The sequence below is a fragment of the Zonotrichia albicollis genome, chromosome 12 (genome assembly GCF_047830755.1).
Source record: "Zonotrichia albicollis isolate bZonAlb1 chromosome 12, bZonAlb1.hap1, whole genome shotgun sequence".
In the NCBI taxonomy this organism is placed as follows: Eukaryota; Metazoa; Chordata; class Aves; order Passeriformes; family Passerellidae; genus Zonotrichia; species Zonotrichia albicollis.
In genome coordinates this window covers 12,684,171-12,710,021 of record NC_133830.1, presented here as the reverse complement: position 1 = coordinate 12,710,021, position 25,851 = coordinate 12,684,171, and the positions used below count along the sequence as shown (strand labels likewise).

Genomic DNA, 25,851 nt, shown 5'->3' with positions numbered 1-25,851 from the left:
TAGCAAACACTGTCAGGTCTCACCAAATCATGAAATAAACTAATCAGCCAAAAATTTCTCTTTATAGACTTTTCATTATTTGTTTCATCAACCATGTATCTCAGTCTATTTTACTACAATATGATATCTAACAATAGTTCTGTGAAATGTCTTGCTTTTTTAAATCTTTGATTTTTTTTAATTCACTTTCCTGAATTCTAGAATACCTTTCACAAATATCTTTTGACTTATGCAGATCATAGAGATTAAATAATAGAAAGCAGATAAAACCAATTTTAATATTATCCTGTTAACTTGGTACCTTAGGGTTCTCAGTGCAAGAATCTCTGGATATCTTCCTCATATTTACTTACATGTTTTCCTATGTATTTATTATTATTTGCTGTGTCAACACAAAATATATTTCTAAAAGTAAAATACTAAGTTTTTTGATCTGATTGTTCATGAGAAATCATTTCCTTTGTATTCTTGAACCCTCAGTTTTAGAGAGCAAACAGAATCTTGCAGCACTAAAATATGGGATGACACAGACACTCACAGGGGTACATCACAAGTAGTTTGTGAGGAGGTAAGACAAAGGCAATTTTTTACAACATGCAGTTGAAAGCACAGACCTTGCAGTGTCTTATACCCTAAAATGCTCATGCTCTGGCAAGGCCATAATCTGTCCTTTAATTTCATAAATAAAAGAAATATATTCACCTCCTGCAATGTACTCGGTGACAGACTATGACTTATCAGGCAAGAAAGAGCACATAATACCTAATAGCTTTTAGAAAAGAATATGTTATGGCCTGTGCCTTTTCCCAGAACTCTATAAGATCAATCATTAAAAAATAAACAGGGATAAATGAATTATAAATTAACCTTAGGCTCCAACTGCTAATAAATGTAAGAATACAGCTTGTGAACTTCATACAGTCAAGGTGAGCTAAAAGTTTGGAATTCTCACAGTCCTTTGCTTGCCAGCAAAAATGTCAAGAAAGTTATTTCACTTTTATTTCAAAGTTCCTAATGTATTAATATAAATATTTATAGGACAATATTTCTGATGGAGTCAAAGAAAAACAACCCATTTATTTTAGGCGAAGTTATGCGACATGGATCAATTTTAGATAAACAGTTGCATTTTATTCATACACTTTAATAGTGTCATTTATTATTCTGTCTTGTTCATTCAAATCTCAGTTAAATGATGTTTAAAAGAGAATCCTGTAAGACTCCAACAGTCTTAATTTAAATTATAGTTATGAATCATTTTAAATAATTAATATTACACAAAAAATATATATCAGAGGGGCTGCATATCCATAATGTTAATTTGAAATGAAATACAGGTATATTTTTTTTCTACGAACCTCACAATAATGCATAAAAATTGTTGTGTAGTGATTTGTAGAAGGCTCTCAGTTTGTTTATGTGTTGTGCTCAAATACCTATTCCATAACATTTTCATTAAAATATTAGATTTTTAATGCATCAAAATAGAAAGAAAAAGTGGTTTGCCGCTCTATTCATTTCCTCTGAACTTGCAGAAAGCAAGCAATTTATCAAAAAATCATGGAATGGTTTGGGTTGGGAATGACCTTAACGCCCACCCAGTGCCACCCCTGCCATGGCAGGGACACCTTCCTCTGTCACAGGGTGCCCCAAGCCCCAAAGTCCAGCCTGGCCTTGGACACTGCCAGGGGCAGCCACCAACACTTCTCTGGGCACCCTGTGCCAAAGCCTCACCTGCCCCACAGATGTCAGGCATGACAACACAAGTTCCCTGGCAGAAATAAAGGTATCCTGTGATTTTAAAGCCAAAGAAAAGGAAACGGCATATTGCACATAGGCATGGAATACGTTCCTCCAAATTAAATAAGGTTCACTCTTCTGCATTTTTCTGAGAGCATGCTGTCATAAAATTACAGCGAAAAGTCAGTTAGAAGTGTAACAATGTTCCAGTTATAATACCTCAAGTTAAACATTAATACTACCATCACAAACCTACCTATTTTCATTTTGAATGTGTTAAAGAAACCTACATCTCAGAATTTCCAAGGTTTCAGAATTCTTAAACTTGTGTTCTTAAGTTGTGTAGGTTAACTCCATGCCAGCCAACCCCAATATAATGTCTGCTCTCTAACAGCAAATTCCACAGTAAATACTTGTCACCCATGAGGTTTTTAATGATATATAGTTATTTAACACATATTACAGCTGTAAAAAGCCAAAAATTGAATAAAAGGATTAAAGGTTGAAAAGAACATGAAGCTATACTGAAATTTTACTTCTCTGAAGTTTAGATCATGTCACTGCCTCTAAATCAGCAGTAAAAACACAAACCTGACTAGTGAGGAAGAAGAGTCAGAACTACTGAATAATCTGGTATCATTTCAACATCTGATAATAGGATTCAGTCACATCCATATTTTTTGTACTGCCACCAAAATGCGATCTTGTGATCTTAACTGCTCAGCTGTGCAACATTCTCCACTCCACTTTAAAGTAACAGATGAGGTGAAACCTTTCATGGGAGAGGAGAGCCGGTCAACATGCTTTGAAAAATCTGCACTCTGGATTCTGCAGCCCCAAACCCACAAAATTTTGCAGACCCTAGCATGTATTTTCTCAGCTGATGGGGATTTTCCTATCTTGGGAAAATGCTTGGGAAAATATGTAACCAAACACTTTATTCCAGGAAATAACGACTCATATCAAGCACTTCCAGGAAATGATGGTTCATAGTCATGTGAAATAGCTGCTGTCAAATGACACCACAAGTGGTCCTCTGAGACACTCCAAGATTTGAATCAAACCCACAGCACATATATGTTTAAACTTCCCCCCCTAAAATTATTGCCAACATATTTTTTAAATCTTTGTAGTTAATTTGAGTGGAGCTGGGAGGAGACGAGTGTGTGACACGAGGGGGGGGATTTCTGGGGAAGTGCTTCCCCTGCCATATGGAATGATGAACACAGCAAAAGCAAACTCACAGTGCCAGCACTCTTGAAGCCACCGAAATCATTATTATTATACCCAAATGCGTGCCAGCCTCTGCTGAGAAGCTGCAAAGCCTCAGCTATCAGAGACAAGGTGTTTGAGCTCGGGCACGGCGCCACACAACGTGCTGATGGCTCCCAGACTGGGGCTGGCTCACACAGCCTGCCCAGGGTGGGCACAGCACCTGTCTGCACTGACACATTGCTGGATGTGGCAGCAGATTATCCACGTTTATCATCATGGAAAATCTCAACAGCAATAGCCTCAAATATAAGCGGCATTTAACCAGGCATCTAGGTTAACAAGAGGTTGGCACAGCTGGTCTATTCTACCAAATGATAGGTCAGTTGCTTTAATTCCAGTTAATTAACTAGTTCTCTTCAGAGGGAAGACAGAGAAGCCCAAAGATTTTATTATTATTTTTCAGAATACAAAATAAAGATGCAGGTTGTGACAGAGCACCTGAGGAAAGCCATATCCTCCTTTACTCCTGCATGACCAGGATCCAGCCCCCACTAAGTCCCTGGAAGACAGAGGTGGAAAAAGATCTTGCCCACACTTGTGAGGCACTGAAAGTGAAGAGATCCAGGCATTTATGAAGCTGCCTCTCAGGACAGATCAGGATCTCTATGTTATCATATCCTATTGATTACATATTGCACTCTAGTTTATCCACATCAGTCAAAGTTGTTATGCTAGCCTTTCATCATACTTCAAGTTTCCTATGGAAGAACAAAACCTCATGGACAGAAGCAAGTTGTTTTGGCTATTCAGTAACCTTCCTAAAAAATTAACTTCACTGTTTTTGCAGCAAACATTAGAAATGAGATTACATGGCCACTAGGAACAAGGTTAAGATGCCAGCAAAGTGGCTGACCATAATGATTTTCTCACCTACAAACACAATGTAACTTTATTCAAAAATATAAACTGGTGGCAAGGTTTTTACTTAAATCTCTCAGGTAAGTCATGCACTTCTACTTTGCTGCTAGAAATGACACCCATCATGAGTTCAAGTGCTAGAATTTTTGAAAATCAGGATCTGATTTGGCACCAAGAGCAACATACAGTCTGATACACTCTCAGCTAACGTGCCTAAGAGTGTAAGCATAATTTATAATTCCTAATTATCTACTGTGTCAGGAAAAAAAATGACTATCCAAATACAGTTCTACAAAGATGTTATCACTATTTGCAGCCAAAATGTCTCCTTATTGTTTAATAAATTATAGCAATAAAATACATTTTAAAATAATTTATTGGAGCAGTGGATTAAATGACATTCTTTAACAGTAATATTTATAAAGAGTAATCCCTTTTGTTATTAGTAGTTTTTCCTCTCTTTTTTTGGCAAACTAATCTGTTATACAAATAACAGGGCAGTATTTTTAACACCAAAAAAAAAAAAAACCAGTATAACTTTCCACAGTAAAAGTAAGTAAACTCTCAAATTAAAAAAGATATATTAAACCTAACAGCAAATGCTCCACATTGGTAATTATTCTGTCCATTTTTCTTTCACCTGCATAAATTCCTAGGATTCCCAACTTATATCTTCCACTGCAATATGCTGATTATTGCAAGGAGAGGAATGAAAACTTTTCCCTGGAAAGGCAAAAGTTTTGAAATGAAATTTCTCCTCCCCTGGCAAAGGCTGACTGCAACAACCCACAGCAACCTCAGGCCGAGTCTCCTTAACCCGGAGCCAGTGAATGCAACAGTCTCTCAATAAGCACACTCCCAGCCGGGGGATCTGGGCTGACAGCCCAAGTGCTTCCACTAAGAGGTACCAAGGAAATCTGCTCAAAACTCTGATTATACTTAATGTCACTTCATATACAATACAAACAGAACACATGAAAGAAACACTACCACTCTGATGACCAGGAATTTACACAAGTTGTGTTCTATCCAAAATTCCAGTTTGTGTAACGTTTCCATTAACTAATGAATGATGGACTAGAAAATCTATTTGTTACATTTCAATGAGGCTTCAGAATTGGGGGATTTTCATGTGCCATGAAGACAGGAATAAAATTGATCTTTACAAACCAAAGATGCTGTCTAGAAGAGTAAGGAGAAACTCCATGTTGGTGATCTGTTGTGAATAAGGCAAGTATCATATTAAGAAGTAAAAACAAAAATAGATTGCAAGGCAAAAGTGAGCCTTTTCATCTACACAAAAGGTTTTGGCTGAAATACTGAATTCAGTACTCCCTGAAAAATGTGGGGAAAGGCAGAGAAGTGACTGATGAGAAAACACCAGGAAAAACTACAATAAGTCTTTGAGTGACAACATGGTAATGAGAACCTAAAATGCTATGTCAAATTGAAATAGAACTACTTTTTTCTATATTCATGGCACACAGAACAAGAAGCAATGTCCATAAATTGCAGAAGAAAGCAGCAAATTTTTTCCTCCTAATATCTAGCCAAGGTTTAATAATAATGGTCATTCTTCAGTGATAGTCAAATACAAAGAGTCCTTTCCTTGGAGGAAGGATCAATTATTAGTCTGAAAATAGAGATAGCTTTTAAACAAACAGAAAGTATAAAATAATATAAATCTTTTAGTAAAGTCACTTGAAGTAGTGTCAAAGAAAAATCTGGATTTAAAAAATCTACCTTACTTAGGATTAGAGAAAGCAGGTGATTGCAAAATAACTCAATTATTAATGTTACGTAACACCTGAAAAATACAATCTTGGGGATCTCTAGCAATACACATGCAGAGTTTGCATTTGGGAAAGCATCTGTCCTGGAGTGAAAAAATTACTTAATATGAAAAGGAAGTCTTAGCATACTGAAAGGGAAGATAAGATAATGCAAGAAGAAATAAATCCATGAAAGTCTCTGTTGAATGCCAAACTGAAAAAGTATATTGTATACAGTATTTTATCAAACTTCAGCCTAAACAAATGTCAAATGGAATAATTTTTTTAACAAATATGGGCAACCACTGAGAAAAAAGGGTTGCTCACTAGCATATATTTAGTCAAGATTAACTAAGGATAAAAAAATGTACTAAGAACAGATTTAATAACCTTAAACTGTCATTCAGCTAGTAGGAGGTATTCAAGATACAGCTAATAAAACACAAAAAAATGGTTCTAACCACCCACAAAAAAATCTCAGTAGTATAAAACACTGAAGGATGACCACTAAGATAAATGCTTTCTTTTGAGAGCTGCCTTGCAGTTAACCTTCTTAAAGAGTCTCCCAGAAACCTCTAATCATAATACATTGCATTGCCACTTATCACAGTCAATTTAGAAGTGAGCTCTGTAAACACTCCTGCCTTACTCCCCACCTCTGTTAGTCTAAGAATAATTTTTTGAGCTTTAATAAAAGAACTCCTGACAACTTTTTGGGAGGTGGGGTGAGTCCTTAGAAACAGTCCAATTGTAACCTAGCAGAATTCCAAGATTAAGATTTATAGAAACAAGACCTTCTAATGAGAACTTTTACTGCCTTTACTACTTAAGCTGTTCTCCACAAAATACAGAAATGCAATTTTAAAAGCCACTATTAAAGCTAAATCAAGTCAGAAATGTTTGAACTAATGATATACAGTACAATACTCAGCCAGCTTCTTACATGCTAATCATACTGAAGGACAAAAAAAACCCCAGTTCAATCAACTTTTTCACTTTAATTATTGTTTTCTTTCCCTTGTGACCCCCGGTATTCAACCTTAAGTTCAGTAGGAGGTGACTAGAGATAGACGGTGATGAGAGATCCTGTTTGAAACAGCTTCTCTCTGTCACTCCCAAAGCAAATAAATGGTTTGTTAAAACATGCTGTTAATCCATTATGGATGTGCATGCATCTTAGAAAATAAACTCCAGAATATTATTGGTATTTTAAAGCTTTTTCTGACAGAAAATTTATCACTCCAGTTGCTTGACAAAAGAACATTTATGGATTACTCCTTTTAAATGAACAATTATCTTGCACTGTATTCAAAGAACAAACCCCTTTGAAATACTTTCAGAAGACAAAGAGAGCATGAAATTGCATTTTGGGTTGTCCTGGCTCCCTTAACAGCAAACAGACCACTATTGATGCTCCACAGCCCAAACACACCAAGAAAGGGCTGCTCCATTAAATGTGGGACAGAAAAAGGGGAACCTGCTCTTACACACCCACTCTACACTCAAACCCATCCAAACACTTTTCCTCGCATGATCCAAGTATCGAATCTTGAATTTTCCATCTGATCAAGTCTTCTGCTGTAAGCAGGTGTGAGGATGAAGTGAGATCACTACGTGAGATGGACAACAAATAGCCTCTATATTACACCTGTATTCAATTTATATTAGATGTAGATTAAGCTAAAATCAGGAAGAAAAGGGAAGATTGATCTATTCCTAATATGAAATTTCAGAATAAAAGGAAAGAAGCAAAAGTGAGGACCTGATTCTGAATAACCTCAAGGAGTTTCTTTGCAAAGAAGCTTCCTTATCCATCTGTCCTCCTCCATTCTACCTCCCTAGAGGCTTTCATTACTCCTATAATCATACCTCTACCTACATCTCCCACATTGCTTTTACATTGGCAATTTCAAATTATTACCACTTCTCTCCTCCTTAATGGCAACTTGAAATGTGCATATAGGTCCTTTGTTAAGGAAACAAAACTAATCCAGATTTTAAAAGGCAAAGAAGGAACTTCGTGCCAGTATTTTAGGACTAGTTTTCAAGTTGGGCACTCAACTGCCCTTTGAATTCTTGGAACTTTTTCAAGCCCTATAACATTGTACTACTGATGTCTTGATAACTTTTATTTATTAATGACAGATAAGTAAAACAGGTGGGCTAAAAAAGACATTGTGAAAGCAATTACATCAGAGTTTCACAGATCATGCTTCCATAACCATTGCATTACCAATTCATTCAAATAGGCAGCATGGCTCACATAGGAGCAACCGTAATAACCTTCAGATTGTGTGAGAAATACAGAGGAAAAAAATAATTCACAGTCCTACAAATATAATGGAAGAAATTAGATGACAGTTATTCCTGAGTTCTGCAGCTTTTTACTGGAACTGACTCCTGTTGCTCATTTGGCTTTGTTTGATTCTCCACAGGAATGGCACCAACACTTGGATGAAATCCCTCTGCCTGCTCTGTGCCACAGCCCAAAATTGTGAAGAAATGGAGATTGCAGGGAAGAAGGATGGGATCTGAGCACATGGGATTGTGTTACAGCACAACATGGCACTGCACAGGGTCCACCTAAGTTAAACAGCAAAACAAAGCTACAGGTAATCTGTCATTGTCAGCCCCCTCATCCTTCAACAGCGCTTTTTTTGTTTATAGAAGACAAAGATAAAAGTGCTTTGGAGGAGGAATGGTTTGATCTTTCGAATATAGTTCTTGGTAATGTTTTTGAACTGCCAAATAAAGCTTTAAGCAGGGAAAAATGTTACTAGTAAGAGCTATTATGGTTTTAATGAATTTGCAGAGAATTCAAAATATTTGAGTCAGAGACATATAAAACTGAGATGCAGAAATATGATATTAAAAAAAAAAAAAACAACCTTTGTTTAACTTTTGTTAATTGTAATCTGTCCTTAATATTGTGTTGAAAACACATTCCAAATAATCATTTGTTACAAAGTAGATGGTTATATTAAAGAATCAGTGGGGCTTTTTTCAGCTTTTAGTAAATGCTGATCAAGAAAATTATCCATACAAACAAAAATTACACAAAACTCAATTTCCTTCCTTTCCACTGGAAATTAAACAAAAACATTAATTTGGTTTTAAAAGAAGTCTTCCTTCTTAAGGTCTTCCTTCTAATTTTCACAATTCTACAAGGAATTGCCCTTTGAACAACAAACATAAAAATCACAAAATCCAATGTAGATCACATTGAACTTGAAAATATGTCACAAAGTTGCTCCATTTTGAAACAAAACATATAAATCAGTACGAATATATTAGAACTCATGCCTTGAGCTTTACAGTGCATTAGAAGGCAATTTTGACAAATAAAACTGCCTGGACACCTAGAGAATTACCTGAATGCACTCTCTTGAGTTTGGAAAGTCAGAAACACCATTACCTTTACTAACATGATGACATTCATCACTTATTTCTACAAGTATGTGTTAAAAGTTACAAAGCTTATTTTGACTGATACAGGAAATTCTACCAATTATTACAACATAACTTTTTTATTTTGTAAAATTATGTTTCTGTTAAACTTGCCTGGTTGATAAGGTATTGCTAGGCACAGAAGAAACTTTAACATATAATTTCTGACAATTTAATTATATCTGGAACTACTGGAACAAGCCACAGAAAACAAGTATTAACACCAATAATTATTGGAGTCAATATTAAAAAAAAGGAAACTTGATAAAGAAGATAAGTTATTTTTATTTCTTCTCTAATTAGCAGGCCACAATTTCTTTAGGCAGAATGTCTAAAGACCTAATTGCCTAAAAATGTTGTAGCAGAGAATATTTATTCAAACCCTGCCCCATTAACTTTATCTCAGTGGAAAAAAGAACCAAATTTAATTTTAATAAAATACTGCATACCCAAAATACAGCATATGAAATGAATAACTATCAAACAGAAAAGTATTAATAAAGACAATGAAAGCCTGGAGTAGGAACAAGATATTTTATTTATAAGGAGAGAGGAAATTAGGCAGCAGCACACAAATATTTCTCTAATTAGTATCTAAAAAGATTGAGAATGAAACAGATAGGATACCACATGAGGTTATTTAATTATATGACTTCCCTGCTAATGGAGCTGTTCACAAGCATTGCCAGAAGCATGAAGACCTCACATGATTCAACTTTGCATAAAGAAGTTTCCTCATTGATCTTCTTTGGTGGGTTAACTGCTTGAAAATCTGTTTCTGACTAAGGAGACATTTTAGAAAATGCTTATGTAGAGTCTTGGAGCTCTAAAATAACCCAGCCTGGCTCACAGAGAAGACACACTGTGCTGACTTTCTCAAAGCAGACTAAAGAGATAAAACCATGACTGGTCAGGTTTAGATCCACAGGATGGATATTGGAATGGCGTTAAGGAGTCAGCACAGCAGAAATAACAGAACTGAGATATCTTAATACAGTTCCATAATGAATTGTAGAATGTTTAGTCTTCATAAACAACTTCTTACCAAACTAAAACATCAAGTCCCTACTGATTTCAATAACATTTCTACAGTCTTGAGCAAAACTTCTTAAACTGGAGGACTTTTATTCTGAGAAAAAAGGCTTTGCTTTTGTGCTAAGATGATGTTGGTTCAAATTCTACTACAGAAATGGATAATAAAATCACAAAATAGAATCCATAAACTACACTGGTTACTGAAAATCAGTACTAGATGATACTTTTGAAATCATTAAAATCAGTGAATTAGAATTGAAAAACTATACGGCTCTTACTGTTTGTTGGTTGGTCAATCAAACTGGTGTTTCTTTCTTGTCAGTATTTTATCTATCATCTCTCTCCATTGTTTGAACAGTTCCTCCTTAAGCTATCAGCCAGGTCTGTGTCAGAAACTGACTGGTCTACTTGGATAGTCTCATTGTATGTTAAAATAACCCAGGTGAATCTTCCTGGGAGAAGAGGGTATTGAGACTTTACCAGAAGCAGGTACCAAACACAGGTCAGACAGCAAAATCAGGTTTCCCCAGGGACAGTCCTACAAGAGCTATGTTTGCAAGAACATTTGAATAAATAAAAAATGCTGAATTTATACAGTGGCTATGGTAAAAAAAAATCTATAAATTCCTTCCAAAATTAAAAAGATGGACCGTCCATCTAACAAAATCAATAATGTTTTTGGAAAGAAAACCAAATTCATCAATTGAAAAAAAAAGAACAACCTTCTTTAGAATCAAAGAGGACATATTCTGGAGGCTCTGCATACCCATGTGTCCTGGGTTGACTATATGATGCTTTTATCCCCAATCGTCTCATTCTGTTTATGTTGAATAATAATAAGTTTTGTACCTTTAAGAGTGTTACAGAGAGTGAAGAGGGAGAGAGAAGAAGCGCGCAGTTTTGTTTTTCAGACACTGCACTCCTCCACATTCCTGCTCCTGACTGTGTTGTCTGCGGACGGACAGCGGGACAGAGAGCTCTTCTTTTGCTTTTTAGTTAGTGTTAGCTAGCTGAGGCAAAGAAGTTCCCTGGACTGTTTTTTCCCTTTTCTTTGGACCTCTTGGAACTGCTCTGGACTGAACACCCAGGAGAGCACCGGCAGCTGCAGCTGTGGCCACCGGGCCTCCCGCGTGGCAGGCGAGAATTCTACCACTGAACCACCTCTCTTTGGACCTCGTCGGCCGAGGAGTTCAGACCTCTCTCCCTCGCCCGGCCCGCTGCTGCTGGGCGGGGGAGGGGCCAGCCACGTGGTAGGCCCGGGGCCTGGACAGAAATGGGGTTGAGGGGGCTTCGGGGGGGCTCCAAGGATGGAAGGGTGGGGGAGCCCCAAGAGACATCGAGCCCTCGAGCAGCCAGCCCCCCTTCCCCCCCCCAGGAGAGCAGCCAGCGAGAAGGGGGAGGAAGACTGCCCGGCCGCAGCGGCAGCGTGTGGGCAGCGTGCGTGGGAGCCGTTCGACAGACAGAGACTGAAAACTTTTAACCCTTTCTTGCATGATTGGGGCCTTACAAAAATGCTAATCCTCCTCGAAGCTGAATAAGAAGGGAGATGAGAGATGAGATGACTTGGCCCGGAGATTGTGGAGATGATTGGATGGGGAGAGATGATTTGGAGTGGCCTTTTGGCTGGACTTTTTCCTGTAGCCATGGACTCAGTTGTTCCTGTGACACAGACTGCATTTAGGGGGAGGCAGTGCCTCAAAACCAGGAGGGTTCATTTGTGAGGACCCCCCGGCCCCAGGGGGTTGGAAATATATGGGGGGGACAGTTGTCCCAAAAGCAGAGACTGTGCCTTTTTGGAGTGAGACAAGGCATCCTTGAAAGACCACCCTAAAAGCAGCTCTGATCCATGTCTCGGTGGTGAGAGCACTGAGCATGGAAGGAACATGTCACAAGCGGCAAATGGACTTTCCGGGCGGTGCCGAAGTGACAAGGAAGCATCCGGGATTTCAGTGTGTTTCCAGAAGCCTATGGAACAAGACGGACTCCGTTCCTCTTCATGAACTGCAGTTTGAGTATACTAAAGTGTCGTGCCGGGCTGGGCAGTTGGTATTATTGAGAGAATGTATTGGATTGGGAAAGTCAGGGAGTGGGGAGGAGGAAAAGTGGTTTTTGTAAGGTTTTCAATTTTTTTCCTTTTCCTTATAGTCTTTCCTATTTTTTCCCTGTAGTTTTAGGTAATAAAGTGTTATTTATGTTTAAGTTGGAGCCTGTTTTGCTTATTCCTGGTCACATCTCACAGCAGACACCAGGGTGAGGCATTTTCATGGGGGCACTGGCTCTGTGCCAGGCTCAAACCATGACACCATGGTTGATTTTTATTTTTTTTTTAACTATGTACAAAGTTGCACTTAATGCAACCATGGATAAGATCTACAATCTATGACCAAAAAAATAATTTCTGAGCAGGATTTTGAATGTTACCTGAATCAACAGCACATCTGGAAAGAATTGTGGCAGAATCAGCCCAAGAAGCAGTTGCTATGGAAAATGCTGGCTGAAATTGCTATCCGGGTGGCCTTGTGACTCACACAAATAATGTGATCCATTTTCAGATGAGCTGTCACTAGAAGGAGGAATGCTAATAGAAGTGCCATTGCTATGAGAAATAAAACAGCAGCTGTTAATTTCTGCAATGAGCCCAGATTCAGTACAGGTGGGAGGAAATAATGGCACCTCAGCTGCTCAAAGAAGCCAGAAGTAACCAAATCAAAGCCGAGGTACAATTGTAGGTGTAGGATTTTTTTTCCCGCTGCACAGAAGGGACCTCCTTAGTCACTACAACTCAACCTTGCAGGTACCTCTGCTGCTGAATGTGCACTCCAGTACAACAGAAATGCACATACTCAGAATACAAAATGATGTGAAACATTCTAGACATTACTTTAAAGCATATGAGAACCATGCTAGCTGGCTCCAACAATTCTTCCCCAAATAAGAAAGTAACACAAAAACTCGCCAAAAAGACACTGAAAGAAAGAATGCAGCATTATCCTTTCTGGACTAAATCAACCAAAAACCAAAAATTCACACCAGGATTGAGCACAAAGAAATTTTATCTACATCTGCCTTATTTTTTTCCAAAAAAAAAAAAGAGGAAGGCGTGCAGGTTATTATTGTATTCATTACAAAACCCTGTGATTTAGCAACAGAAAACAAAGTTCTAGTTAGCAAAGAACTGAGGTATTTTTAAAATGTAGGAAACACTATGTAAAACAAAAATATTTAAAACTACATTCAAGTATTAAAAACTTGGCAAAGACATAGTTGGTTTGTTTCCTCTATCCATTTTAAAGCTACCTTTTGAACACTGCCCATGGTGCTACAGTTGACTTCAGCTTATCCTTAAGGCAGAGATTGGTAATACACAGAGTACAAAGGAACAAAGTATGTTTCTCCCCAAATTACTTCCATGCTTCTAAACACTAATGGAAGTTACTCTATAATGAACAATTACTAACAGCTACAATTGTTTGGGAGGAACAGAGTCCATATGATGTTTATAAAGGCTGACATATTCCGTTCACATTCACAGGAAGCAGAGTAGCTTGAAGCAAGAGAGCTGAGCAAGGAACCCATCACATCAGTGCTGACTACCTAAGTGAAAAGCAAATCAGCAAAGTGTATGGGAACACAGCTTCACATGTGTTGACAATACCTCCAAATGTGTGTTCTAAGAACACACTGTTTCAGACACTCATGTAATAAAAAAAATATTTTTATTTCTCTGTAATCACTACAGTGAATAAGACTCATGCAGAATATAATAAAAGGAGGAACTGCTAATAAGTATTTCCTCAGTAGTTATTTTTTCAACAGGTAGAATAACTCTTACTGGTTATAATCAAATCCTGGGGTTAGCCAGTGAAATTTTGAAGGATCTGGAATACTAAATAGAGATTAATTTTTTAGTTCTTTCCATTTGCCTGTAAGCAATGTCCCTAGTTGCCAACCCTTTGCATCTGAGAACCTCTCAAGGAGTAATGTCCCACCGAGTGATCCAGCTTGCACCCTGCCCATTCACAGCCCTGTGCTGCTCCCACCTCTCTTCTGTCCTGCTGCCACTTCCACTGCACCTCAGTCCCAACAGCTCCTCTGCTCCCTGCAGCCGTGCCAGCACTGTCCCTTGGCCAGGAATGTGGCTGCCTGGGAATCCCTGCCCCATGCACCCCAACAGCCCCAGCTCCAGCCAGCTGATATACACACAATTGATGAACACACTGCATAAACCTAAAACATACCTGACAGAACCCATCAGAGCAGTTTACTCTCTGGAATGCCTCATCATGAACTCTGTGTCATTATCTGGTAACTAAACCAGCAGTCATAATGCAGTAAAATGAATAAATCAGAGCACAATCAAAATCTGCTGAAAACAATACCCAAAGTTTAAGAGTGTATTTAAAAATGACCAGTTCTTGAACTGAGAGATGGACAGAACCCCAACTGTGTCCCCAACTCTTTTCCAGAAACACCTTAAATTCTTCCAAGGACACAAGCATATGTTTTGATTGTGGAGAGAGGCCTTAGTTTTTCAAGGAACAGAACAGAGACTCAGGAAAAATTTCCAAGTCCACAAAGAAATGATTACTAACAATGACTACTGCCCCTCACTGGCAATTTGCTAAAGATGTTGATAAAATTTGCTAGTCAAAAAGCTGTGGCATTCATTTGCTTAAGACTGATCTAATACAAATCACCTTAAATTAATATATTCCATAATATATAAACCTCAGCTGCTGCAGGAGAGGAGAGAAGCTACCAAAAGAAAAAATAGCATTTCTCAACATTTAAAGACTCACAGATCAATTTTCAATTGTCACCTTCAAGGTGATGTACTGTTCTTTAATCTACAATTAATCAACAAACCCACCAATCTGAAATTATTTCATAATGTACATCGCAAAATATGTGTCTACATATGCTTAAAAAAACCTGTGACTTCAGACTAATTGATTGAAGGAAAATTAAGTTATTGAAAAATATTCAATATATCCCACAGATGCTTTTTGCACAGAAACTGAAGTGGTGAGAAATCTACAAAGGGCCATAAAACTCCTGGACTGAATTTATAGTTTTTTATTCCAATCAGGTAAGACCACAGTTCAGGAAATCCTAATCAAAAAAATATTTTAAGTGAATCTCATTAGTCATAGGCTGTGTCAGTGTCCAGCACAAAGTCACTGCTTCCAGGTGGTGTGTGATTATATCCCAATAATGAACAAAACCATCCCTCTCAGGAGCCAGACCAGCTCACCTGAGCAGAATGTCCACACTGAAACAGAACAGGAAAGCTTGCTGGCAAGTTTTAGAGCAACAGGTAACACTCAAACGTACTCACACATAAGAAACACAAGTCCTTTGTTCATTGCTTGATCTATCAGTGGCCCATGGACCTGTGAAAGGCTCTCCTGCACCTTCACGAGCCCTAACCACAGTACTGCACAAGCTACTCCAGTACTGCAGAACTTGAGGTAAGGATTAAGTTTCATGTTGCTCCTGCCAGGAATCCCCAGAAAAAATTATCAGAATGTGTCTTCTGAGTATAATAAAATAGAGATATTGAGAATTCCAGGCATGAGTTTTTTTCCTATTCAATACAGACAAGAAAGAGTATAGCTTACTAAACCACAGCAACCCTCCAGAGTAAAAACATCCAGCTGCTAGATTTGGTCCAAGTCTAATTCTGAAAAGGGACCCCAAGGACTCTAGTCCTCATAAGGTCACCATGTGGTATCAATTGGCCTAAAGTGCCTTTCCAAGCACCTTTTTTTGTCAAAGATTCCTGGTTCCCCGTGCTCCATGCAGCCTGCACAGCTGGGGCACATTATTCTTCAGCTCATCCAGACTGGGGGCCTGGTTTTAACAAGGTCACAGGATCAGAGGGCACAGCAACTCTCTCCTATCTCATATATTCTAGAGTTTCCTTCCTGTGGAAGTTAAATGTAAAGGTGAGTTGATGGGATTACTTGCAGATCTCATCCTGCCATCCTTCAGAGAATCTCCAATTCACAGATTTTCAGCACTGTCCATCAACAAGAGATGCTCTTGCAGGAGTGCAAAGCTCTGTTTTAAGAAAACATGCACGTCCAGGTGCCAAGGAAAAGGCCACATGTGTCCAATTCATCCCAGCTCTGGCTTTGTCCTTCCCTTGCCGACTCTCCATGGAAGGTGCACCTCACGTGAAACTGGGAATTAGCAGTGTGTCCACCAACAGATCCTCTCCTGCCAAGAGGTTCTCACTCTTGGTCAGTTTAAATGAAAAATACAGCCAGCCTGTGGAGGACATCTGAGTGCATAAAGCCTAGGGACTGTGGAGATTTTGGCAATACAGCAGAGGTGCCAGGGTCAGAGCTTAAGTGTGAATCAAAGCAGTCCTAAGTCAAGCAGCTGCTTCAGATTAGCATCACCATGGGCATTATGTTATTTCAGAGTCCTTCCCTGATTTCTTTTGCATGGTGGGATGACATGGGCCTAAATGATACACTTTAATAACCAGAACATCTCTATTATATTCATCAGGAAAAAGTGAACCCTATATTTAAAGGAAGAAATCCTTAGCTGTCCCAGCTACTAATGACATTTGTTTTAAAATGAAATGTATTATACATATAACAAATAGATATTTTCAGTGAAACCTCTCAGTACTTTTACTTTCCAAATACCATTTCCATTGTACTCCCACTAGCAAATGTTTACACACCATATCTCAATCCAGAAAAACAACAGAGATTACAAAGAATTTCTCAAACATGGCTGCCACTCTCTCCCAGTGTAGATTTGGCCAAACTTTCTGTACAAACTTGGTTATTCAATTTTATTTCTTTTTAATTTTTAAAAAGTTTTGAATCTGAGGAAGATGAAGTAGTAATATTTATAGGCATTTATAAAATATGCAAATCCACATAAGGAAACAAAATTTAAAATGAGTGTGAAGGCTATGATGACAATTATATTGAAAGAGCTAATTACAGCCCAAACCAAGGACTTCTGTAAGCTGCAAATTTACAGTTCCTTGGAAATGATGAGACTCACAACTGCAGTAGTGAAAATATTATTGCTTCTGTAAACTCCAAGCTCAAGTATAAAGTAGATATGTAATCTTCAACTCCCTAAACACTCCAATTTGGCCACTAAAGATGCTGTTTTACATTTCCAAACATTTTCCCCTGTCACTACTTTTTATACTTCAGTTCTCAGGTTGTAAGTATTTGTTACTTGCAAAGCAACTCCTTTTGAACGCAGAATCATGGGAGGCATTTGTTACTAACTGCTAATGCAGCCTGCCAAACAAAAACTCCCTGCTGGTGACATGACCACCTAGTGACCTCTAAAAATGTTTTAACAATGTGAAAAATATCTCCCTCTTGTAGGAAACAGCAATTTTTTAAATTAAATGTACATTGAATGTTCGCTTACATACAGATAAATGGTATTCAGAGTCACCTTCTCTGTTTCCAATTTCAATCTTTTGAAACCCAGCCCAAACCTAAATAAATAAACGTTGATACTAAGAGGAAACTAAGAGCTCAAGAGCCTTGTGATTTCACAAACAGCTTTTTTCCATTTTCTAAAATCTAAACTTCAAGCCAGACATAGAACAGGTAATGAAATGCAACAAGTTTGGCAGCTCCTATGTGGGTCTAAGCTGAAAATATGTCAGGCAAAAATAAGTGGCTATAATTTGGCAGATTTAAAGTCTTTAAAAGTTTGCAGCTTGCTGAAGTGATTTTTTTTTTTAGTATGTAAAATTTGCAAATTGAAACACTATAACTGTGTTGAAAAGTGACTGTTATATAATGCCACCATAATCAAGCTTTTAAACATCACTTTACCACTACCTATTCTTCACACAATAGCATCACATAGAGAAAAACAAATTAGGATATCTACTAATATGATAATGAACACCTAATGTTTAAATATGCTATATTTCTTTAATATTCATTGAGGGTGTTTTTTTTCAAGTTACCAGGACACTGACAGCTTTCAAGGAAGTACTTTTCAGATAGCTATATCTCATTCATTTACTTCTTTCTTATTTAGAAGAAAACGGATTTAAAAATGCTGCTACTTGATGGGTTTTTAAAAAAAATATAGGTTTCTGGAATATTAACCTGTAATCAGATCATTTATGAAGAACAAATTTGCCAATCTTACTCCATCAACATTTATGTTTTTTACCAAGAACAATAAACCAGCTGAGGTACAAGCTTTGGTTCTCTCCTACTCACGACCCTTTGTGCCTCTGGTCCAACAGTGCATCAGGCTGAACCAGGCTCAGCAGGCTGATGCCACAAGGCTGATCAAAGTCACAGCTCCTTCCAGGTCTTTGCCACAACTGCACACAACTTCAAGGGTGACACAGAAATTCAATCCTGTTTAAAAAAAAATTGCTCATCTCCTCCTATATTAAGAATGAAAAGTCAGAAAAGCTGAGACACTAGAGCTGAACAGCTGAAATACTGTTAATAGTACCTCAAATAATCCAGAGGAATTTCCCACAGATTTTGAGCACATTGAGTAAAGTCCTTGTTACACCAACATGTTACATCAGCGCACAAGGGCACCCATTTGCTGATGTGTGGCTTTCAAGAACATTATACTGCACTGATTACAGTGATACCTACAAAGCATGGACAATTTTAATGGAGTCAGGAAGGACACTCTTTCTAATACTCTAAGAGAACTTTGTATCTAGATAAAATTCTCATTCTTCACATAACATAATCAACAACATAGACAAGTTTCACATGCAGATAGATTGTGTAGCCACTAACAGCTTTTAGGGGAAGAAGTCCTATAAGGAGTTACTAAAACTTTTACTCCTAAACCTTATTCATAAGCTACAGGGTAAGTCTGCTTGATTCTCCCTCTGTTCCAAAGGAAAAAGTGTAATTTACTCTTCTAGAATTGCAGGAACTGCCAAAAAGTAAAAGGACATGTTTCAGGTTCTGAGTACCAGCACAGAATGCTCATCACCAGAATAAGACCCAAGGCACTGAATTATTTCTCATCTTTGACCCTGACCAAATGTTGCTGTTATTTGGGAAGCCTTACACTGGTTCCACATGTGCCTGGAAGTGATCTAAAACAAGGTGTTCTCCATTCACAAGCTCTCTCAGCCAATATTCACTAACAGACATCTGACACAGACAGCAAGATAACTACACCTCTCTCCTTCAAATGCGATGCAAGACACACATGAGAAAAAAAATCATAAACTAATTAAAAAAGAAAGATAATCTTTGTATTTCGTTACTTTTGCACCAATACAGAATCTTCAGATGTATGTGAAGTGATGCCCTTTTGATCCTCATACAAGAACACATTCCCAGAGCTAATTCTCACCTGTAATTTTGGTTAAAAACCTGTTATTGCTTTTGTAGGCAATGTACAGAGGTTTCCACAATGTTCCTTGAATCAGATCTCCAGCTGGCAGACATTTTGCAAATTCCACTAAAAACACAGGGAATGTCCTAGTTCAAACTTATTGGTCTGGTACATGAACCTCGCACTGAGTCAAGCTACCTACATTAAAATTATAAATATGTTATGATGATTGTTGGGATTGTATTTATTGATGCAAAATTATACAAATAAAGCATATTTTGATGGTTTTGTATGCTTACTAATATGTTTCATGCTTTCTTTTCTCCGCAGTGTTTCTTTATGGGTTTCATAACAAACTGGGGGCAAGACATGTCTCAAATTCCATCTCCAAGTAACAGATTACCAACTCTCAGCTTAATACATTATATGGTTTTATTCAGCCTGCTACAACTACTGCACAGGAAGAGCTACTCAAAGTTTTCTTTCTTCTTTTTTCTTTTTTTTTTCACAACAGTGGGAGACATGCCAGCTGGGACATTTTAAGTCTCTTTCATTAAAAAAAGGTTAAGGTCAAAATAAGTATGATAAACATGGTAGTTCATCTTCTCAAAACTCAAGATGAAAGACTAAACAGAAGAGAATATTTTAACCTCACTAGCTGTAAAATGTATATTTTTTTCCTTAACGCATAATTAGAAGGAAAAAAACTTATTTTTGCTATAAACTTTTGTCTTTAAATGTATTCAGTAGTTAATTTAACAACTATTATATTTATTATGTGTTTTCAATTATCTAGATGACTGACATTTTCAAGTCTTATGGAGGATTATGAAGAGTAAAACACTTAAAGAGAAAAGAAATGCATTTTCCCATGGTAAATGGAAAAAAATTAAAAGAGAACCCAGATTGTGTTTTAGTTAAATTTGTTGTCCATTGTATAAAAATTTCTAAATGCTATGTCTTTGAGATGCTTTCTTGTAAGACTACATCAAAATAAAGTAAAACTATATCAAAATACAGTAAAAGTAAACCCATACACTTTGGTTTCTTAAACTAAACTACTTTGTTACAAGAACACTAAAATATGTTTTCACTCACTTTCTCAAAGAAAAAAACAGCCCAAAGGTTATCAGATGAATGGGGACAATAGATTAACTTCCAAAGAACTATATTCTGTTTCTTGTAAAAGAAAAGTAAATTTATAGCACACCAAGCTTTTATTCCCAAGAGAATATAATAACTGGAATGTGAAAGTCTAAAACTGGCAACAAGTAAAGCTGGTCAAAGTATAAGTAATGAAACTTGAAACGAGGCAAAGAGATTTGAGAGGTTAAAGGGAGATAGGGTGGAAAGCTCACAAGGCAGACCTGTTCTCCCTCAAAACCTTAAGAAAAATCTTGAGTACAGCAAAAGCAGCATGGGTTGCATAAATTCGAAGTGACAGAGCCTTTTGGACTCTGGTGTTATTTAAAGTGGAAGAATCTTTTGGGGATGGCAGGGACCACAGAACACTACAGAGGGGAACCTTTCTGCCCAGCATTAAGGCTTAAAATGAAAGGAGAAATATCAAAAAGACCATACTAAAATAACTTTACCTCAAGGGCTGGTGCAGTGAATTACCCATGGAGAGACAGGGAGGAAAAAAGGCTCAACTGGCTATTTTCCAAAAGTAGGCTGCCACACAACTCCTCAGTTAACCCAATGTAGATTTTTTTTTTAATTTCTTTAGATCATAAAAAAAATTGAAATCACAGAAGCTTTAACAGATCTACTGATTATTCTTAATGGATGTGGCTACAATGTCCCAAAAAAGGCTGACGTACAGTTTATTTAAGGAACAGGGGAAGGTGTCTAGTTAGTAGTTACAGAGAACAAGCAGCTCTCAATGGTGCCAGCTTAACAACTAATATCATCACTGTTCTGATTTAGATTCCATACACCCTGGGTGGCTGGCACTGTAGAAAGTATAAAGTCAGGTAAGAATTTAGTCTGAAGTGCCCTCCTGGGCTAATTCCTGTGATGAGCTCAACACGAGGCCACTCCAGGGCTGATGCAAGGGGAGGTCTGAGCTAGTGCAGAAGCAGCAATCCATGTAGAAAATCATGTATTTTAGAAAAAGATTTTTACACCAATACTCTGTGACCTGCCCTGGCTGTCTGCTAACATCAGGGTGAAACAAAGTTCACGTTTTGATTCACAAAGTCCCAAATGGTTTGGCACTGCTCCCTAGGAAGATTCCCTCTTTCCCTCCCTTTGTGCTGGGCAGCTTCAGACACCTGGTGTGAGTGCAGTGCCAATGGAAGTGTGAGGGTCTGGAGACTGCAGGGAAGAAAGAGGAATAGGGACAAAGGAAGGAGGGAAAAAAATGCACGTCTTGATGCGAACCAGTCCATAAGGTTACGCTGTAAGGACCATCACTTCACCTGAGTGCCTGATTTCCTAGTCATGGCTGCTCAATGAACACACTAACTACTGGCAAAAATTCAGCCTTTGACTTCATACGTGTTGAAATTATTCTGAGGTTTTCTTTATTCCTTGGCTTCACTTATGGCATATTCTTAAAAAATGATAAAAAAGTTCTTTGAGTGGTATGTAATTTTTTAAGCCATCATTACACAGTTAAATAACAAAAAATAATATCATGGCCTTATATTTTCACATGGTGTCTAAAATCCATAGTAAAAGTCAAATGTATGTTATTAAAAATCCATACTTTTCTCAGTGCTTACAGCACACCTTACACCTAGTCCATTAAAGCCTCTGCATTCAGTGGTGCTGCTCTGAATTTGCTGCTTTAAGGCTGAAGCATTTGGTGTAAAGACAGACATTCAGATATTAAAAAAATTACATAGCAACAGTTTCCAGAGAAATGCCACATTCACAACAAACAGCAATAAAAAAAGCTTACAGAATTTTGTACTAGAATGTTTGGAATGGTCAATGAGTAGAACGATGTTATGACTCTTTGAAAGACACACATCCCATAATGTTTCTGCACTCTTGGCATCCAGCTTTTCCCTTGGCATAGAACAGTTAAAAGGTACTGAATCAGGATAAGGAAAAGCAGCCATAAAATTCAGTAGTTACTGAATATCTGATTGTACTGTTTGCACATATTCCCTGAAGGAAACAAGAGCAGGATCCTGCTGTGCAGTCAGTACAGCTCAGACATGAGAACACTGCACTCAACCAGGGGCTAAACCTGGGAGATGTCCCTCAGGAAACCCCACCCAAACACTCCTCTGTGATTTAATCTAGTTAGCCACAGGGTGTCAACACTGGTCCACACAGAGGCAGGCTCACTAAATTTGTATTTGCCAGTTCAAAAATAAATCTTAAATACAACAATCTAGAAATAACAGTTTGAACAATTTGACACGTACAATAAACATATGGAATGACTTACAAGAGAAGGAGACTGAAGCAGAGAGCAAAAGTGAGTTCAGGAGACACCCAGTCCTGTTACTTAAGCAAGCAGTGAAAAGGAAAAAAAATCATTTTGCTTAATGCCAATGGGACCAGGTATATGTCTCAGACAAACAGGGTTTAGATAATAGGAAAAAGGAAGATAAGGATAAATGGGAAAGAGCATCAGGCATTTTCTTTCCCACTTTTACTGGTGTTCTCCAGATTCTTTCCCCAATGAGATCAAGAACCCAGCTTTTTTTCTTTTTCAAAGTTGATCATGCTATTAAAATTGTAAAGGCACAGCCTGTGTGCAGCTAATTAATCTGCAATGCAAAATCATCCAAAACAAAAGTTCCATTTTATTGATCTCATGCATGTAAGATGGCAGTACCCTCTTTACTCTTAACCTTTATTGAGTAAAATATCTACATTTAGCCAAACGCACTAAAAATAGCTGTTCACCTCCAAAGCTTATTAAATCTTCAGGTTTGCTTTATACACAGTACCTTTTTTTTTTCCAAATCTATTGACTCTGTTCTATGAATTAATAATGTATAATGCAGAAACAAAGCATATATTTGCATATTCTACTTTAACAATAGAGAACAACTGTGATAAAGGAAAAGTGGACTAGATAAAATGAAATCTTTATCACAAAAGTTATGCTAACAACTGTTCTACTTCAATGACCATTTTAAAATCAGTAATTCTACGAAAGAAATTAAACATCACACAGCTGAAACAAAATTAAGAGGTCTCCATCTAAAACTTGAGAACTATAAAAATGACTTTGCACTGATCAGGGTTTTTTCACCATGATCAAAACTGTCAAACTAATTTTCCTACCCAGAATTTCAACCTCTATACAGAATTCCCATAACTTCCCTATTCTAGATTTTTCTGGGTTATGGTTATTTCCTTGTGCAATATATTTGAAATACACTGATTAAACATGGTTTTCTCTTCACCCCAAACGTGAAGTCCCTCCCAAACAACCAAAATTTTCCATACAGTGGCACTGAGTTACAACGAGCAAAAGAAATGTTTCAAATTCCTGAAGATAGTTTACAAGGAAAATGAGCAACACTCTAAAAGAAGTACACACATATAGAAGTCTGAACAGGAACAAGTGACAAGGAGAGTTCATTCAGCCAGGGGGTACAAAGATGAGGGCAAAAACCTGCACTCACCATTAGGGATTCTAATTCAAGTGTACAGAATATCCCTGAGAATTTTTTTCTTGACTACTTGAAAGCCACAGAGTGGTCTGCTGCTGTTCACTAAAGTATTTCAGGGCATGCTTTCTCACAAGAAAATCAGATGTGGATTCAGGAGAACTACCCACATGCTTCAGCTGAGGAAGTGCTTAAGTGCTTTGATAGTCAGGAACAGCAAGATTGCTACTTTTAAGATCCTCCCTTAAATCCCATCCATTTGTGGTTGTAGGAGTTGGTAAAGGGTCACAAATATTCTTCAACAGTCTTCCTGTTCCTCAGAATCTTATTTAATCCTCAGATAAGAACAACTATCAACTCTTTCAGCATCCTGATATCTCTATTCGGCTCCCTGACTAAAAAGTATGTCTCTAAAAAAAAAATTTAAAAAATTACCAGACTCTTTAAAAGAATAAACCTGCTCTTTTTAAAGAGTGGTAAAGAGCTTAGTGGTCAAAAACAGAATGAAGCAGCAGGTTAAGGAAAGGATATCTTAGAAAATTTAAATTCTTTGTCATTCTTCCTACTTCCATTGGCAAACCTCAACACTGGCAGGCAGACATGGCACTTCTGCCTTTTCCAAAGTGGATGTTAATTCAGACCCATGTAAGAGTCAGTCACTTGTCTGTGCTGCCCTCAGGAGATAGGATCACTACCACTTTCAAAAATATGAGCAGACAGGAAAAGAAATATTGTTCCAAACTAAAATCATGGTGGTAGTGTTTGTAAGAGGTGATGAACACACACACTTAACACTGGTGATGCCTGACTGCTCTAAAAAGCAATACACCTAAAGAAAACCAATTTTATATTAAAAATGAATGGCACCTTTTGATGTTGTGGCCAAAATTTGATTTCAAGGAGTTTGGGATTTATTGGTACCTTAGACCAGTTACACTGTGCTGGTCCTCACCTGGGCTTCACTTTATGCCCTTTAATGTACAATATAAATTTATAATCCTAGCACCTTTAGAAACTTTTTTAGGTTACAGTAATTCACTTTATTTCAAATAGTTTTTAACTCTAACAAGACTTTACACTAAGACCATTAATTCTAGACTGGAACAACACAACTGATTACTGGAAAGTGTCATCTTTCCAGTCTCCTTAAGCAACTGTACTTTATGCAAAACCTTCCTGCAAGAATGATCACCCAGTCTGTGTGTCAGAGATCAGTATTTCTCTGCAGAGAGAATTTACAGAGAAGCAGTGAATCAATTTTAAGATCTTCTGCTAACAGACAGTGCTCTGCATGACCTTGCTCTTTGCTCTATCATGTTTACATTTTCTACTACAGTATGTCTCTAATCCCCAAAGTGTCCCTAAGGGAACTTCACTGTTTTTTAAGTCATGCTCGACTGCTGAACGTTGCAAAACACAGACAGGGAACCAAAAAAAAAAAGACCAAAACAAAACAAAAAATTACATGAACTAGCAAAAAAATTGTTTTCTATCTTAATTTTCTCCCAGTTAAATATTAAAGAATGGTTGTTTCTTAATTTAAAATATCTAGAATTTTGACAGTCATTTGTTCTGTATTTTCCTCTCAGAAAAAACTACTTTCAAAAATATTCAATGTCTTGTTGTTATTTATAAATGCCTCACTATTATGCTCAGTAATAAAGAACTGTAGCATAAAATTTGAGAAATAATTTTAATGCACAGTAGTAAGATCAAATATTTAGCTGTAGCTCACCACTTTTGGGACAAATTTGACTAACAGGCCTGTAAGTATTTTGAATTTCAATAAACTCCTCCAAGCTGACTGTGGG

General features: G+C 37.5%; 1 protein-coding gene across 14 annotated transcripts in view; it reads right to left on the bottom strand.

The window, feature by feature from the left end:
- ERC2 (ELKS/RAB6-interacting/CAST family member 2) overlaps positions 1-25,851 on the bottom strand; it is a 402,457-nt gene that overhangs the window by 134,621 nt on the left and 241,985 nt on the right. The gene's annotated exons all lie outside the window — the stretch shown is intronic.